The sequence below is a fragment of the Chaetodon auriga genome, chromosome 18 (assembly GCF_051107435.1).
Source record: "Chaetodon auriga isolate fChaAug3 chromosome 18, fChaAug3.hap1, whole genome shotgun sequence".
In the NCBI taxonomy this organism is placed as follows: Eukaryota; Metazoa; Chordata; class Actinopteri; order Chaetodontiformes; family Chaetodontidae; genus Chaetodon; species Chaetodon auriga.
The window spans coordinates 23,283,302-23,295,705 of record NC_135091.1 but is presented as its reverse complement, the minus strand read 5'-3'; the positions used below and the strand labels follow the sequence as shown (position 1 = coordinate 23,295,705).

The 12,404-nt window shown below is 42.2% G+C and overlaps 1 long non-coding RNA gene across 1 annotated transcript; it reads right to left on the bottom strand.

Annotated features, from left to right (window-relative positions):
• Positions 1 to 9,018: 9,018 nt before the first annotated feature.
• Positions 9,019 to 11,813, bottom strand: LOC143335990 (uncharacterized). The gene is made up of 3 exons (XR_013078485.1): positions 11,649 to 11,813; positions 11,071 to 11,226; positions 9,019 to 9,108 (listed from the first exon to the last, which is right to left on the bottom strand). It is a non-coding gene; the product is annotated as an uncharacterized LOC143335990 (long non-coding RNA).
• Positions 11,814 to 12,404: the final 591 nt, after the last annotated feature.

The window sequence follows — 12,404 nt, the reverse complement described above, 5'->3', positions numbered from 1 at the left end:
TTTTATGGGTACTTTGAGGCTCCCACTCTTTTCTCGGTCAAAGGGGCCTTTAACAAAGCTGTAGGGATTGCTGTAGAAGAGGGTCCTTGTCCGCTCTTTCCTCTTGCGTTGTTGTCTGAGGTGCTCTGATCTTCGCAGCTTTGTCAGTCGCTGCTTTATTTCAGCCTACAGATCATCATCCTCCACTTCTTTCTCAATTGTCTTCTTTCTTTCACCATCCTGTCGATTTCCCGCTGCCTCCTGGACCTCGACTGATTTAGATGGTCTTTCTGCTGCCTCTGCGTTTTTCCCTTTGTCCCAAATCTATCAGCACCATAGCTGTAGATGATGGATCCCATGTTCTCCAGTTTTCTCTCAAAAGCACCCCTCTGTTCTTCTAGTAGGAGGACAAGGTCTGAATCGATGGTCTACCACTCTCTCTTCTGGCTGGATTTTGGCCACAGGATCTGAGGTTTCCTCCCTTCCATCTTCCTTTCTGTTGCTGGCAGCGGCTGGCTGGACTCTGCTGAGTATTGCAGGCTTGGTTCTGGGTTGGGGACTGGTGTTGGCTACGGATGGCTGGAATCCAGGCTGGAAACTACTGCTGGCTGTTCCTGGATGGGTTCTAGGTTGGAGACTGCTGGAGGGTCTATGTGATGCCGAGATTTTAATATCACCTAGAAGCTTATTTCAAGCTCTTTTCAAATCTGTTTTCATTATTTTTATATCTGGTTTGTATCAAGTGTTATGATCACGCCAAGTCAGCTGATCAGTAGGATTTTTTTGGAGCAGAATTTTGAGAAAAACAGGTTTAAAGACAAGGATTCTAAATCAGAACACAACCAGCTACATCAAACTCTCTCCGTCTCTGAAACTTTGACATTTCTCTCTGTGTATCTCGTAGCATCTGACTGAGGTGTCAAAAAAATGTTTGATGATTAGGGTGACCAGATGTCCCGCTTTGTGCGGGACAGTCACGCATTTCCATTACTTTTCACACGTCCCGCAAATTGTGACATTGTCGCGAATTGTTAGCGATACTGTCAATAACAATTCGTGACAACATCACAGTTTGCGGGACGTGTAAAAGTAATGTAGGGGAATTACCTCTAAATTAATGTTACATTCGTTAATATTACTAGGGGCACCAACCTTCGTCAGCTACGAAGGATTTTGTATATTATATCTGTTAAAGCTGATGTAGTGAACGAATGAATCAACAGTAGATCAGTCTGATAATCTAAGGCGTGAACTCTCAGTACAGGGATTGCTTATATCCAGCTCAAAAGGACACCGTCGGACAATGACTTGTATGCAAAAGATTATTTATTAAACACAATAATGAGATGAATATGAATCATGAATAATACGATAGATTATATGGATGATATAGATTAACACAAACACTGCACAGAGGAACTTATGGCAAGAGAATGGTAAAATGAGTTTGGCGATAGTGAGAAGTAGGTTTTAAAAGGGAAATGGGGACGCGAATATGAAGTTAATTTGTTGAATGAACGATCTAGGGAATTTAGACAAATTAACAATATCTCAACCTCACAGACCAACTCTTATTCAAAACCGCTTAGGTATGCCTACTTTGTCAGCGATGTTCCTGTAGAGGTCTGCTCCGAACTAACACGAAGAGGCTCCGCGCCGTTGTCTGTCACTCTGGCCCGTACAGCAGTCTGCAGGACGAATCAAGCGAACCGCTGATGAGAGCTGGTGCTGGACAGAGATGTCTCGGGAGCTGAGGGTCTTCGGTGTCGGTTACAGACGAGGAACGGCTTCTGATGGTTCTTTAACCCGGACCAGCGGGTCAGCAGCAGGCTACAGGTCTTCGGTGCAGTCAGTTAGTTGTTGGCCGTTTGGCAAGGCTTTTGATTACTAATAATAAGATTGAGAAACTCTTCGATGGCCGGTCGAAAATGTCTTCAAAGTTATTATTACGTGACTAGACTTTAACAACAAAAATAGAAATTATGCGGCTTGGCGTGGCGAGCAAAAATGAAAGTTTCACGAAGATTAGAAAAGTGTGTTTTCTGCAGAATTAAATCAGGCCGCTCTGTGTAGTTGTGAGCAGCAGCAAAAAGACTGAGAAAACGACGGAGCGGAAAAATACTTGAAAACTAAAGACAAAGAACTTAACACAAAAATTAGATTAAAGAAAAATTGAAGACGAGACTAGAAGAAAGAAGAAACAAAAACCAAGCAAGACTGGCGTCCGTGGTGCGCGGCTAACTTTATCATCGCTCCAGGGCGTGTCTAATCGATAGGACGTCACGCATGTAGGATGGTTCGCAGACGCGCAACATGATTTCATCCCACAGAGCGAGAATTAATTAATGATTCATACGAGGGACTCATCTGCTTCTCACTATGGTCAATCGAATATATTTTAAATGATCAATTTTCAATGGCACTTCAACAACAACATGCACGTTCGCTACATGCGTTAGACAATTCTTATGAATAACGACAACATTAAACAATGAACATGGTTACATTTTCTAACACTAATCCTAATAAACATGATGACTAAGAGTATAACTACTTTAATATGATGAAGGAATAAAGAAGGGCAGACTATATTTGCCAAAATGATTATCGCTATTACGGTTACTTATTAATAAATGTATCCGCTAAGCACATTCAACCTAATTGCTATGAACCTCTAGATGGCGGTATGGTTACATGGTAGAAACTCAGAGAAAACCTTTGAAATAGTTTAATTCACAGTTTCGTCATTCTGTAAGTTAGAAAAACCAGGAAAGCATTGTTGTTGTACTGATCACGAGCTTAGCAATGTAATTACATCTACAATTAAATCAAACATTCAGATTTGGTTAATTTGGTAGGTTAAGCAAAAGACACACAGACATACAGAACAGTTTGCTTCAGGAATGTTCAATTTACAACCCATCAGCATTATCTGGTTTGAAGATTCCTTTGAGACATGGCATTCGTCCATCCAGGCAGTTTTATTGTCCTCAACTCCCATGGGCTATCAAGAAAGAGTTAGCACCTCCATGAGAACGTCTTGACCAGATGTAAATTAGAAGTAAAAGTGTTGTCAGTGACTCTTGTTGCCCTGAAAGAGTGTGATAAGAGGTCTCTCAACCAGACATCCTGTCTCTGCCTGGGTTCACACCTTTCTGTGAACCTTCCAGATGGTCAATAACTCTTAAAAGTCTGATTGTTTTATCACTACACTTCTCCTGAGCAATGCAAAGAGGTTAGAAGAGGGTCAGCTACAGACCAGTTCTGCTACAGTAATCTGCGTGGGACCTGCAGGTGGCAGGTGGGTGACAGGTGGGAAAAGTCTGCTGTGTAGAGGGTGAAGAGGAACAGTGCCAGCACCGTTCCCTGGGGGGCCCCCACACTGCAGAGGACAGTCCCTGACACACAGTCCCGTGTCCTCACAGACTGTGGGTGGTTGGAAAGGTAGTCCACTATCCAGCATGTGAGGTGTTGGTCCACTCCCGAAAGTTCCAGCTTGTGTCTCAGGATGGCTGGCCTGATGGTGTTAAAAGCACTGCAAAGGTCCAGGAAAAGGACCCGAACAGAGCTCCCAGGTGATTCCAGGTGAGATAGAGCTCTATGGAGGAGGAAGATGAGGGCATCATCCACTCCGATGCCAGGCTGATACGTGAACTGCAGCAGGTCCATGGACGAGCTCACCAGGGGGCGCAGGTGGGCAAGAACCAGCCGCTCCAGGGCCTGCATGAGGTGTGATGTTAGGGCCACCGGCCTGTAGCAGCTAGGGTCCTTGGGATGTGGGGTCTTTGGCACAGGTACCACGCAGGATGTCTTCCAGAGGCGTGGCACCCTTCCTAGTCTCAGGCTCAGGTTAAACAGATGTCCAATGATCCCGCTCAGCTGATCAGAGCAGGATCTGAGGAGCCTGGGACTGAGGCCATCCGGTCCTGCAGCCTTCCTGGGGCCTCATGTATAAAACATTGCGTAGAATCCATACTAAAAGTGTGCGTACGCCCAAAAGCTGAAAATGGCGTATGCCAAAAAATATTATATAACCGTGCGTACTCACACCTGCACGCAATTTTCCCTTTATAAATCACACTCCACCTGGAAGATTGCGCAGGTGGATTCACCTCACATCCCGCCCCTGACACATCCACATTTTACCATGAATGGTCAATGCAAAGTACCTCATGAATTGCTTTGCATATAAATAAGCCTGCTGATCAATGGCATTTTACGTACGATCATGGCAGAGAAAAGAAAAAGAAATTTTACGGAGACTGAAATCGAGGTGCTTGTGGGTGAGGTGGAGGCCAGAAAGCATATTTTGTTTGGTAGTCACAGTAGTGGCGTCACGAATAAAATAAAAAGAAATGAGTGGCAGCACGTCGTCACCGCAGTGAACAGTTCCAGTGCCACAGAGCAATCTGTGGCAGAAATAAAAAAGAAGTGGTCGGATCTGAAGGTGGAGGCCAAGAAGAAAGTGGCATGGCACCGTCGAAGCGCATCTGCCACTGGTGGGGGCGAGAGCGCACCTGAGCCCACACCGCTGGACACCAAGATAGCCTCGATCCTTGGTATGGCCAGCGTGTATGGCATAGTTTCAGAGAAGGAAGGAGGCACCGATTTGGCAGAGACCACAGAGGAGATCGGTAAAGTACAGTTTTATCTGTTTATTAAATATTTTAACAGACTTGTGAAAAGGTAGTTGACTTCTTTGTGTCTCCAGTCACTGTGGAGTTGGAAGCGGTGGGTAACGAGGAGGTTCCGGGCACGGCGTGTCCTGGCACCGTGGCTGAAGCCCTGGCTGTCCCCAGCACCAGTGCGTCCCGACCGCATGGCGCACCTAGAAGTGGCCGGGTCCTGACAGGCGCTGTCCTTCAAACACAAAGGGACACCATCAGTGCCATTAATGAAGTCCGTGACGAACTCCAGCAAATACGCACAGTGATGGGCAACATGTGTGAGGTCATGTCTGACATTGCCAGCTCCATTAAAGATAATGTTAAAAAATGAAACATACTTGCCGTCTTATTTAAAACGCCGCATGACACCTTCACGGAGCCTTGCTCCCTGCTGAAATTCCTCATGTCGGGGAGGTGGTTGTGGATCGGGGTCCTCGTGGTGTGGGGGAGGGAGGCCATGCGGGAGGGGAACAGCATTCCCCAGTGCCACATTGTGCAAAACTCCACAAGCCATTATTATTTTACACACCTTTGTAGGGTGATAAAGCAGTCTGCCCCCCGAGGCATCCAAACACCTCCACCGACCTTTGAGGAGGCCGATGGCTCTCTCCACGACGGAGCGCGCGCGAGAGTGTGCCACATTGAAGCGCACCTCCTCTGCGCTCTGCGGGTTGATGAGGGGGGTGAGGAGCCAGCGCTTTAGGGGGTAGCCACTGTCACCTGCAAGGTATAACAGAAGAGTAATTATAAATCAGGCTTTAATGGGTAGAATCTATACAATGGTGTTTATGTACTTACCCAGGAGCCAGCAATCATGCGCAGTGCCTGCCTGCAATCTGCTCCCTACACTACTGTGCGTCAGGATGAATGAGTCATGTGTTGACCCAGGCCACCTTGCCACTACATTGGTCAAGATCATGTCCGAGGTACAAATAATTTGTACATTGAGTGAATGCACATTTTTTCGGTTCACATAAGTGAATTCATTTTCACTCGGAGCCCTTATAGCAATGTGAGTGCAGTCAATTGCGCCGATTACATTTGGGAAACCGGACATTGCTGCAAATTGCCTTTTAATGTTGGCCTGTTCACCCACAGTGTAAGGAAACCTGATGTATTGACTGGTCATTTTTATAATGCCATCCAGAACAGCCGACATTATGGCGCTGAGGGATGGCTGCGATATCCCAGACCTAAGGACATAATTTAACTGAATTATATCATACCCAAAAGGGGCTTTAGACAGACAATGTAACATTATATAATATTAATCATATCAAACACTTACCTGTCGGCTAATTCCCGCTGAAAGGAGCCAGTCGCCAGAAACCCCAGAGTGGTCAGCACCTGGATATGCACCGGGATGGCGCGGTTCCGGCGGGTGGGTCTATCTAACACTGGGCCCAGTTCAGCACATAGATTCAAGAGCACCGCTCTAGGGAATCTAAATCGGCTTATTAGCCAGTCATCATCATGGGCCAGGAAATCTCCGTGGTCCCTAAAATTTCTCTCCATCCTGATCCTACCATTTGCGTGATCTTCCAGCAGTGCCAGCGCATCCATTGTGCAGCATTACGCACGAGTGTCACCGCACTATTTATATGCTCACTCAGCAAATTGAATGATTGTTACACACCTTGTCACAATTAACAGTAATCCATCAGTGCCATCCACCGCTCTGTATCATTTGAAGATGGAAGTATGATATATGAACATTGTACATACAGTAGTAGGCCTAATGGCTCACTAAAGGAACACATCTATAACACTGCAGACTTGGGTGTTTATGATTACGCGGATCTATAAGTCTGATATGTGATCACATTAAATGTATGAGATCAATCTAGCTTCAATTCACCACCTCACCATCTGCACCGCCAGTTCCCCCTGTCTCCAAAATGTTCATAAGCAAGCATCAAAGTTGGTGTACCGCTGCGCACATTCTCAGGCAAAGTTTATTTTTAGAAATCACAACCTTTGCGTAGGTAGTTGCATACGCAACTTTCAAGCCCCGTTTTGTGTGTAAGCAAGTTTTATAAATGAGGCCCCAGGTCTTTAACCTCCTGAGCTGATTCCTCACCTGGAGAGGTGTGAAGCCTGGTTTACGCTTCTGCGTCGCGTCGCGTCGACGCCGTACCTACGCCGTCGACACAGACCCCTACGCAGACCCTACACCGTAGCCTGACACGCACCTCCAAAAAATCCTGACCACGCATTACTTTATTTGTTTTAAGAACTAAACCCGAGTAAGGACCAGGAGAGTGGTATACTATAACAAATAAAACTGGCTGCACTGTTTTCATTTTTCATGAGAAAGACTGAGAACAAGGCTTTCAAATGAGTTATAGTTGAGTTTAGGTTTAGGGTTGATTAAAAGACTTGAGTCAAAAATGGCTGCAACTCCACCTCCTCGGCCACTGCCTCGAGGAATGTGAGTATTAACATGGCTTGGAGGAGTAGCTTCATTTAGGCTAACATACTCATCAGGACATAGTCAGGTTTCAGTCAGACAAAATAAGTCATTTACTAAAACAGATTTAGAGGACAGAGATCTGATGTTAAGGAGTCCACATTTAATTCTCCTATCTTGTTGTGCTATTGTAGTCGTTGTTTTAATATTAATTTTTCATGTATGTACACTGTTGCTCCTAAAGTTGGGATAAAATATTTTTTTCCTCTTTTCATGAAATGATTGTGACAATATGATTTATTCTTTTCAGATAAAGTGTATATCTTCCCAAAACTTTATTAATCAATCTTTTCCAAACATATCATATCATAATGAAAATGAAATCACAATTAACCTTTACAAACTGTAGTCAGGCTTAAAGGTCCCATATTATAAAAAATCCACTTTTATCTGGGATTTCGGGTGTTATTTTGTGTCTCTGGTGCTACAACACGCATACAAAGTGTGAAATAAGACCGTCCGTGCTTTTTTGAGTGAGATGCAGATTTCTGAAAGCACCTTGCCTGCCTCCAAGCGAGCCGATCAAATTCAGCGAGGACAATTATGTAACAAGGTCACATATTTGCATACTCCCACCCACCAGCCACCACACCCTCCTCCTCTCCCCGGTGTCTCTCCAACCACCAGATACAGATACAAATAGATATTTGCAATTTTACACGAATCAAGTAGTGTTTTGCTACATAGCACAAGCTAACGCTAACCGCTAGCTTCTAGTTAGCAATCAGCAGGGTCTCCATATGCAAACCCAGCGACCCAGTTGGTCAAGCGATACATGCACAGATGAACTACAAAATAGAAACTAGAAACTAGAAACTACAAAATTCAAAGTGCAAAATCTCACTATATTAACAGTTGTTGAATAATCTAGAAAATGATTCACTTTTGTGTGTGTGTGTGTGTGTGTCTGTGTCTGTGTGTCTGTGTATTGCACAGGGTATAATGATGATTTGATGGACATGATCATAGAGAAGGTCTTTGTTGACTCGTCATTGAACAGAGCTGAGATTTTGATGATAAAAATCCTGCCGGACGTGTCTTCACAATATGAGCATCCAGACAAGGAGGAGGCCATTGCCAGCTACGTGTCAAGATTCAATCCGGGCGTATCTTCCCGGGCGTCAGCAAACTCCCAACGTATCTGAAGCACTACGCACGATGAGATGACTACACAAATCTTCTGCCCAAAGAAGCCCCAGCACCAGCTCACAAAACTCCTGTAGGCTAGATATTTGTAATAACTGACATAATTGAACATTATGTCAGTCAACAGGTTCTATAATGTCAACATCTGTAAGACAGACATCTGTTAAGAAACTAACAACAGGAAGGTGGACCAATAAGAAGAGAATAAATCCACATAAGTAAACATCTAATGAACTCTGTAAACATCAATGTTGAGCATGTGTAATGTAAAACCATCAGGATCACAATGAAAATGGACATTACATGAAGGCATCTTCTTATGCTGGATTAACATACAGTTGAATTCCATGGATGTCATCAGATAACGCCTAATGACATTAACATTTGTCCATTGTAAACATCCTTCAGTTTCCAAACTGACTTAAGTTGAGGAATCTCAACTGTTACTTGGTAACATTTAAAGGGGTAATTCAATGAGAGTTTCACAGAAGCCCTCTTGCTTCTTTCTGTTACTGCCGAACAAATAACAGTGATTCATCTACCAGTTCAAAATTGTTAAGTGAAGGGTGTAACAAAGATGGAAAGAAAAAGATCTCAAGGTAAAAACGGGTCCAAGAACAATTTCCTCTTAATGCTCCGTCCCTGAAACATGAGATCGTAAGAAACAATAAGTTCAAATGGAAGTGTCAATGGAAGATGCCAAAAAAATGCAAGTTAAATAATGAAAGCTTATAGTAAAATGCTATTACTAACCTGGTACTCCTTGACAAGTGTGTTGCTGTCCTCGTTGAGGTAGACACACAGACCTCTTGTGACACAGTCTCTCTTTACTTCAATGTTGTCCCTCTAAAAAAGAAGGCATGTTAAAAACAATTCTCCAATCTCAAATTTAAGACGTTTTCCAGGACACTGTCTTATTCTTAATACAATGACTACTAAAAAATAGGGGGCAGCTTATTATTGCATACACAAGGTTTATTTGTATTTGAGCTATCAGATTTGATCAGAAATTATGGCCCGAAAGAAAATATATACAGTTGCATTGTAATTCTATTATGGTTCATGTTCACATAGACTGTCAGGTATCATAATAATTGGACAGTTTTGGCTACAGTCATGCTGTACAATCATGACCAATGTATGGGAAATCAGAAAAAGTTTATGCAGCACTAAAATGCTTCTCATGTGTATGCTTGTGTTCTTTGTATCACATAGAACTAAGAAATAACTGATTAAAAAAAAGTAGCAAATCAAGAAAGAGAACACTGGAAAAATATTCCTTTTCACCCAATTTTTGTGTGTGACACACTTTTCAGTGGACTTAATGAAGTGACAAAGTACATGGAGTAGGATACAAGCACAGTAGATTGACCAGCTTTCTGGCATATTAATCTTTAAAAATACCCGTGGTGACATCTATACTTTTACCCAATTATTTACATAAATATAGATATGGCTTATAAAGTTAGAGACATGGCTTATTAAGATCAAATAAATAATCTGTTGCTGGACAGATTTTATGATTAGCTGATTAATTTTCTCAGAGGTTCTGTTTTTTTTTTTTTTTTTTTTTTTTAAATTAGCTAAAATCACATACCTACCATCATAAAATCCCATGGCTGGTTGATTTGCTTTCACACCACAAATGAATCACATCAGAGTCTATTTGGAACCAGACCGACTCATACCTTTTCAAGCAGTTCAGTCCAGTTTTTGGTCCACATCAAAGTTCAAATGACATATTTCACTGCAGTCCACATCTACCAAACTAGCTGGGTAAATGGACCATGGCCCAATTTAACTGAACCAAACAGGCTAGGTCTACAATCATCCTTAGAAATGCTCTCAATCAATCCCTGGTGTAGACCAAACAGCAAGACTGAGATAGTCTCAAGTGTGATCTTGGCCCACTTCTGTTGTGGCTCATTTGAAGTGTGAAACCAATTAACCACAGGATTTTATGATAGCAGATAGCATGTGATTTTACAATTGTTTTAGATGTTAGAATAATTTTAGGTGCTTAACTACAAATAAATCCCTCTGCTGATCTTGAAATCTGTTCAGGAAGACATCTTAAAGCAACCATGAATAAGACCTGTATATTTATGCAAATCATTTGGTAACCATTATAACACAAAAGCGTGTCAGTGCGGATATTTTTCCTGAACAATGGATCAAAACCACCACCTTTTGTGCTTATACCCTACTCCAGGTACTCTGTCAGTTTATAAAGTTCATCAAATATGTGATTCCACAGTGATTTAGCACCAAATCATTACTGTGTAAGCCACATCCTTTTCATCCTATCTCTACCTGTTGGTCATTATTTATAACATGAGTCAATTTGCTGTCAAATACTTATGTTTATAATCAGTTTCTTTGTGAACTCTTTGTCACACAAGGAACATAAAAACATTAGAAGGATTTAAGTACTTCATAAACTTCTGTCAGTCACAGCAATTTCATTTTCCTACATGGGCTCTGGTGATGCAGGATGGTAATTGCCAAAGCTGTACAATCGTAGAGTTACCTTTCAGTCTGTACAACTTAATGCTTACCTCTCTTGGTTCATTTTAAAATGTCAGTGTCAACATGAACCACACCAGAACTAAAATGCAACAAGATGTCATTTTTTCCTTGGTTTGGACTACATGAACCAAACTACTACCACTACTACTTGTATAAAACTTTGTGAAATTCCATTTAAAAAATTCCAGTTTTAAGAATATGAGAACTCTTCTCAACCAAGTGTTAGACTGAAAGAAAGAATTTACTTAGTTAAATAATGCAACAGTTTAATGCACTTGCCTTAGCTATCGGAGCCATGAGCAATCGGATCTTCTTTCCAGCAGCCACGACTCTGCTGCTGAAGATCTTGATCAAGTTAGCTGTGTATTGGTCAAGTTGTCCGAAGAACTTGGCATGAAGTGGCAAATTTGTTATATGCATGAATTCAGCATTTATCTGTAAGAGAAAAGGTCAAAGAAAATGCATGAGATATCTAAACAACAGTGATCTAAATTTCCATGCTTTAAGAAGAAAACATTTTCTGAGCTGAAGAGAAGAACAAACAGACTTTTGACCGTAACAGGAGAATTGCTATTGGGGCAATATCTTTTATAAGCCCTTGAAACTTGGGCAGTTGAATTACAGCCAGCATTTAATAAAATATATATATATATTCATGAATTAGGTGTTGTCTGGATGTAACATTTTGTAGTGAGTTTCATAATTTGAAATACTATCCACATAATACCACAGAAAATAACAGTTCACAAGGAATTTAGAGTACAAAAATGTTAAGACTGAATAAAACAAACTTTTAACCAGGGAAAAAAAATATTTGTACATAAAACAGCATGCAAAACATCAATATCAATAATCACTTCACTCACTGTAAACAAGGCAGGCCACCTGTTTACAAATTCAGAGATCGCAGGTTCGTTATGGACAACCTCCTGACGTCTGTAGGAAAAGGTCCTCTGCATTTTCTCCCTGACCACAGCTTCACTGTTTCTCTTTTTCACCTCTGTCAAGAGAGCTACCTGTTCATCTTCTTGTTTCACCCCCAGGGAGGGATGGCAGGAAGTTTACCTCTGCTTTCCTTGTTTTTTTTGATGTTTGCAGCTGCCTTGTCTTGACCTCTGTGCTTGTTCTTGAGGGAGTTCACACTGACCTCTGGGAGTCCAATCTTGCAAAGTTTTGTGCGAAAATTGGCAACTTTTGTCTTTAGATATTGTTTCCATACCTCATAGCCAGCACAAGTTCCTCTTTGCATCAAGCATGAATGAGTATGCACCAGAACTTCAGCGCCCTCGTCAATTTGGGAGTCACTGGGATATGCTGTGTATTTGAAGATCTCTTCAGCCATACCTTCAAGGATATCCATTCTTAGCTTTGGTGGAGGGATAAGAAGAGTGCCATTTGCTCTGAATTCTGCATTTGCTGTTTGGAGCTGAATTTCAACTAAATATGAAAAGTGGGGAATAATGAAGATTGAAGGCCAAGTGGAGGTCTTTGACTCTGGAATTGGATCCAAAATGATGGTGTCTGCACTGCCAAATGAGTGATCAGAAGACAAACTCACTTGGTCAAGGGATGGAGAGCTGAGGGTGTTTGCAGACAAGCTTCCTGGGATCTCA